The sequence below is a fragment of the Squalius cephalus genome, assembly GCF_949319135.1.
Source record: "Squalius cephalus genome assembly, chromosome: 5".
NCBI lineage: Eukaryota > Metazoa > Chordata > Actinopteri > Cypriniformes > Leuciscidae > Squalius > Squalius cephalus.
Window position 1 is genome coordinate 5,193,027 of NC_137126.1, and position 6,636 is coordinate 5,199,662.

The following is a 6,636-nucleotide window of genomic DNA, read 5'->3' on the forward strand; positions in this document are numbered from 1 at the left end:
GCCACGGGAGAGGATTTATGAATGGCAAGTGAGGTGACAACTGACGCTGGGAGGTCACATGATAATACCAGTATGGTGAATGTAGTACATCTGGATTGCATTCATACTACACACTCATACTAGGCTATATAGAACCATTGGTTTTTTTTCATGCACTGGTCAATTTTAAGATGATGAGCTAATTTTCTTCAATACACATTTAAGTGTTTTAATTTTTTACACTTTATCTAATTCTGTCTGTAGATTTCAGTTACAATACATAAATATTTGATTCTCAAAATGAGTTTTTTCTCCTCCACTTCACAAGCACACACTTCAGATTTTTCTGTATTCTGAGAGTTTTTACTGAGGGGTAATTCACATTTTATTCCTAAAACATGGGATCTTATTTTTTAAGGCTGTTGACTTTTTTTCCTTCTGATTTATGGAGTGATAAAAAGAATTGTAAATAAATTGTACAACATCTTTTTTGATATTTACTGTTAAATTATTTCCTGTGGCAAAAGCAAATAGATTATTTAATGTAAATGATTTCTGGTTTTGTTTTGTTTTTTTGCCTTTTGCCTGTTGAAATACAAGAAAGTTCGCAAAAGTCAACCCATAGAGCAGTTTAGGATTGCAGAAAAGAGCATAGGCCTATATATATATATACATATATATTAGGGCTGTCAAACGATTAATCGTGATTAATCGCATCCAAAATAAAAGTTTGTTTTTACATGTGTGTGTACGGTGTATAATTATTTTCTATATATAAATACACACACATGCATGTATATATTTAAGAAATATTTGCATGTATATACTGTGTATATATATTTATATTATATATAAATATTTTATATATAAATAACACATTTTTCTTAAATATATATGCATGTGTGTGTATTTATATATAGAAAATAATTATACTCCATACACACACATATATTATGTAAACACAAACTTTTATTTTGGATGCGATTAATCGCGATTAATCGTTTGACAGCCCTAATATATATATATATATATATATATATATATATATAAAAGCATCACATTCAAACCTTACAAAAAAGTATTATATTATTTGTAATAATTTTACACTGATGTATACTTATGTATCATATTATATACTTTATACTTATACTGAGTAAGGTTTATCTGACAAAAAGGTTTTCAATTGTTTACAAACTAATAATTCATGAATACACTGCATATAAAGGTCACTACTTTCACTCCATGTCAATATGGCTCCATCAGTGTTTTAATGGTCAATACTTCATTTAAAAGTGGTTTGTGCCTGGAGTCAAGCCAACTCGTTCCTTGTCCTTCTCCAGCTGTCCCCGCTGCCCCAAATAAAGCCTTTATCAAGCTACACCAACAGCTTATTTGACATTTTTGCGATGACTTTTAGTCAGTGATTTTTAGTGGATATGAAGTCACTTCTCAAGTTCACACAGAAGTCCTTTGAGAGTAACCGCAGTTCATCACAGTTCTTTTTTTCACAAAATGTAATAACCAGAAAGCGTTTAAATTTGCTTGAAAAGTGTCTTGCTATATAAAAAAATAAATGCCACTGATATTTTGTTATTATAAAGACCTAATGCAAAGATATTCATATTCAAGCCCCCATATACTTTTTCGGGCCACTGTATAAAATTTCAATTTTACATTTAAATCACAATATAACATGTAATTGTGTTACTTACACCATATTTAAAACAGATATGCACCAGGTATCAATTGGCTAAAATTAGAATTGGGTGCAAATTAGCAGAACATTGTTAAAAAGGAAGAGCACCTTTTATTAACGTCAATACACTGGTCTGGTTTCATCATAAATATTGATGCTTGTGGCAGCATTATTTATATAGTATATATTTGTATATGAATATTAACAGATATTTCCTTATGAAAGGTCAACAGCCTGTTGTTAACATGTTAACATTTAGTTTTGCCCTACATTTGAATGACATTGACGTATTGATCTGGACTTCTGTGTGTTTACCGCAGGCTAATATGCAGATAGCAGATGATGGATCAGCATGTAAAACAATAATGAGCGAATCAAAGGACCTACATAAATAATACAATGGGCAAAATAAATGACAACAGCAATCATAGTGATTATAGAGCAGCTCTAAGACAATTACACTAATAATGTCAAGTCAAGAGCTGAATAGTTGTTTGCCCATGCAATATTTTTCAGGGTAGGATTATTTTAGTCTTAAAAACACATACATTAAAGCCATGGCTACAAATAAGCTATTTAAACATTTACAGAGTTAGCCAATTCCCTAGTACATACATTTATGCAACCCACAATGACCTTTTGTGGGAAGATGTCCAACACTAAAAAGAGAACGGTTAGCCTATTGTGAAATGTGAATGTGAATGTGAAAGATAATTAGCCTGTTTTGGCCTAAAGACATTATGATTAATCCTGCATACAATCACAGCACTCAAAACTAATGAGACAACCTGCAGCACAGTCTGGTAACTTGTTTACTCAAGAGCTATTACAAAAATGTGACGATATTGGGATTTGAGTTTGCACTCTTAAAAATAAAGGTTCTTTATTGGCATTTAAACGGATAATTCACCCAAAAATGGAAAGTTTTTGTCATTAATTACTCTCCGTTGTGTCGTTCCAAACCCGTAACGGTCGTGTCCACTGGCACGAAAAGAGCGTTTACCGTTCATTCCTATGGAAGATGAGCTTCACGCTCGCGCGGTGCATTGTGGGATTGACTACTACGCACGCAGACCAGAGAAAAAGTTGAGCGCGCCAACTTTTTATGCAAATATATGCGACTTTATGCAAATATCAAGCGAAAAACGCGGCCGACAGCCAATCGCTGTGTGGTTCAGATGTTCACGGTTGTCTCGAGCATTTAAAAATATGCAGGTTGTGCCGGACTTTATGCTGAATTTAGTGTGTAGGCTAAATCATATTGTTTACACATTGGACATTTTGCAGATGTTACATATGTTAAATAATGCAGTTTGAATGCTTTCTTTGTGATTAGGGTTTACAAAAGTTTATATAATTGACGCGTTCATGCAACAACTTATGGTGCTCTTGTGGACACATGTTGGAGATTCATATTTTGTAAATAAAGTGGTAGGCTAAGTTATGTTTGGGTTTTTTGCGCAAACAAAGCACTCGCATCGCTTTATTAAAATTGAGGTTTTAAACCACCGGAGTCACATGGATTACTTTAATGATGTCTTTACCTTTCTGGGCCTTGAAAGTGGTAGTTGCGTAGCTGTCAATGGAGGGACAGAAATATCTCAGATTTCATCAAAAAGATCTTAATTTGTGTTCCGAAGATGAACGAAAGTCTTACAGCTTTGTAAGGGTGAGTAAGACAGAAATGTAATATTTGGGTGAACTTAATGGTTCTATAAAGAACCTTTAACATCTATGGAACCTTTTCAATGCACAAAAGGTTCTTTATAGTGGAAACATGCTCTTCTCTCTAAGAAAAAAATGGTTATTTTAAGAAGTGTTCACTGAAAGGTAGTGATGGGGACGAGACCGCCTATGCCGAGTCCGAGTCAAGACCGAGTCTTTGAAGACCGAGTCCGTTGGTTTTCAAATACAGTCGAGTCCGAGTCAAGACCGAGTCTTTGAGGAAGCAAGTCCGAGTCGAGACCGAGTCTTTAGGAGTCGAGACCAAGACCATAAAAACATGTCAGTTTTCATATTCATGATTTAATATCACCCCAGTTAATAATCAACAGTTAGGCCTACATACTAAGCTAGATTGGGAATTGTTTAGAGGAGCAGTCTTAACGTCTTAATATGGACTATGCTTTTACTATCATTAAAGAAAATCCCTACCACATGCATCATCTTCTGTCTATTTTTCTAAACTGCTTCAGCAGTGCTGCTCTGTCATCAACATGACACCCTGACTTTTTTAAGGGGACATAGTTTAATCATAGTTAGGACATGCAGAGCAAATTAAAATTGGTATTGGTATGTCTAAATTAGTAGGCTTAGCTACTTTATAACATTTTCCAATATTTCCCAATTTTAAACATTTTGACAATACACTAGAATTTAGTGATGGGGACGAGACCGCCTATGCCGAGTCCGAGTCAAGACCGAGTCTTTGAAGGGTCGAGACCGAGTCTTTGAAGGAACAAGTCCGAGACGAGTCCGAGAAAGCAGAAATCAGTCTCGAGACCTGAGTACTACATCACTACTGAAAGGTTCTTTAGGGCAGGGGTTTGCGGCCTTTTAGATGCCACGGACCCCCAATCATCCCTGTGTGAGGGCCCCCCATCCTAATATTTATAAACTTTTATAAACACCCAATTTATACACATTAAAAATGTATGTTATAAAACTTAAATTAGTTTCAGTTACATTATTATATATTTTGTTCTGTGTATTATTTGTTATATATTTATTTAATATGAATCTAATATTAAACAAATTTTTACTTATTTATATTAATATTTTTTAATCTAATTTAATCAATTTTATAGATTAATAACTAATCACATTTTTTATTTATCATTTAATTTATTTTAATCACATTACTTATTTCTTTATTTAGATCTAATTTATTGCTTTAATAATTTATTTTAATCTAATTATTATCATTATTTATTTATTTATTTTATTTATTGTTTATTATTTTTTTCTTAAACAGTTTTTCTCTAGACTTTTGGTTCTTCAATGGCATCTGCGAGTGTGGAGGATATAATTCACACACGCACAAAAAAAAAAAAAATACAGTTTTGAACTAAATCAAAAGAAAGAATTACGCTTACGTTTTTATAGCTCACCTTAATTCCTATCCTGAAACTGTCCCGTTACAGCCCGGCGCATCTCTTTATCCACACGCGACTGCTTGATTGGTCCTCTCAGTTGTAATCTCAAAAGAAGCTTCCCGATCGTGAAATGCGATTGGTGCAGAGAACTGTCAATCAACATGATAATCCCGCCCTAATGCGATGCCGTGATGGAAGAGTGACCAGACCTCCGTTTCATCTGACCTGCGTCTGCATTCAAGACACTTTTGGTAAGCGAACATGTTTTGAAATACATACTCAAAACTTTGTGAAGTGCTTCGTTATTATCATATAACTACTCTTACATGTTTACATAGTTTATTTAGGGCATGGGTTGGGAGATTAATGGTCCGCTATAATAAACTCTCGTAGTGTCAGCGTCGACGCGACTCATGTGTTATTCAGTGGAGCGGCGCGTCATTAATGCTGGACGATACAGTAATTAAGTCAGTCCTCAACTTTAATATCTATCAGCGTTTCGGAGTTGAGAGCGCTTTGTCAACTCCAATTCCGTTCGCAAAACGTACTGGTGATGGTACAGGGATGTTAGTGATGCCATGGAATTATTGTCATATATGATGTTGATTTTTACATGGTACAGTACTTCAAAAATACCATGCTACTACCATGGCACATTAAAATAAATAAATAAATAAATACAACTTTAAAAAAGAAACGAAACACAAGTAATTTCTTGTACTACTTGTATAGCTACATTCTCTGTTTGCCTCTGGTGATGGCATATAATTAAACCCCATCAATAGTATATTGCTGATTTATTATTTTTAGGGCTGTCAAATGATTAATCGCGATTAATCGCATCCAAAATAAAAGTTTGTTTTTACACAATATATGTGTGTGTACAGTGTATAATTATTTTCTATATATAAATACACACACATGCATGTATATATTTAAGAAATATTTGCATGTATATACTGTGTATATATATTTATATTATATATAATTTATATTATATATAAATATTTTATATATAAATAACACATTTTTCTTAAATATATATGCATGTGTGTGTATTTATATATAGAAAATAATTATACTCCATACACACACATATATTATGTAAACACAAACTTTTATTTTGGATGCGATTAATCGCGATTAATCATTTGACAGCCCTAATTATTTTACTTGTTTGTCACATTTCTACACCTACATCTGCATTTCAAATGGCATAAGGTCATTTTAACTGTAGCTTGCAATTACTTTAACAGAAATACAAAGTTCTGTCATGAAATGGCGATGGCACAGGCTGATCCTCAACTCAATTAGCAAGCGATCACATGTTATCTATAGTGCAGCTGATTGGTTGCTGAGGCTCGCTGCTCAACATTCAGATACTTGGCATTGTTGCTTGCTTCAGGCTACGTTTACACGGACATTTCACCCTCTCCGTTTTCAGAAAAGTGTTCGTTTACACAAACCCGTGTATATGCCGTCAAGAGCATGCCAAACCTCTAGGTGGCAGTGTAACGAGAAGCTCAAGCCCATGTTAGCCAATCAGAATCCAGAAAATATAGGTCGCACCTTTGAACTTATAGTGCAAGTTCTGTCGCATACTGTGACGTCCACTGCCTAAAACTCTGTTTTTCTCAGTTTACATGCAAACGTGCAAAGAGAGTTTTCCAAAATCTCCACTCTGGCCGGAGTTTTTAGAAAGAATCGTTTTTAGAGGCGAATTCTCCGTTTGCGTGTAAACGAGGGGCACAACCGAAGGGTAATGTCTCCGTTTTTCAAAATAACCATGTACGTGTAAACGGGGCCTCAGAAACCCTCCACCCTCCCCAGCTCCACCTGTATAGATCTACTACGGGGTTTATCATG

The 6,636-nt window shown here is 34.3% G+C and overlaps 1 protein-coding gene across 1 annotated transcript in view; it reads left to right on the plus strand.

The window, feature by feature from the left end:
* The first annotated feature begins 4,942 nt into the window (after positions 1 to 4,942).
* Positions 4,943 to 6,636, plus strand: part of wasf3a (WASP family member 3a) — a 15,925-nt gene continuing 14,231 nt past the window's right edge. The window contains exon 1 of the mRNA XM_079872724.1: positions 4,943 to 5,021. The gene's annotated coding sequence lies outside the window, so the exon portion shown is untranslated. The remainder of the gene's footprint in view (positions 5,022 to 6,636) is intronic.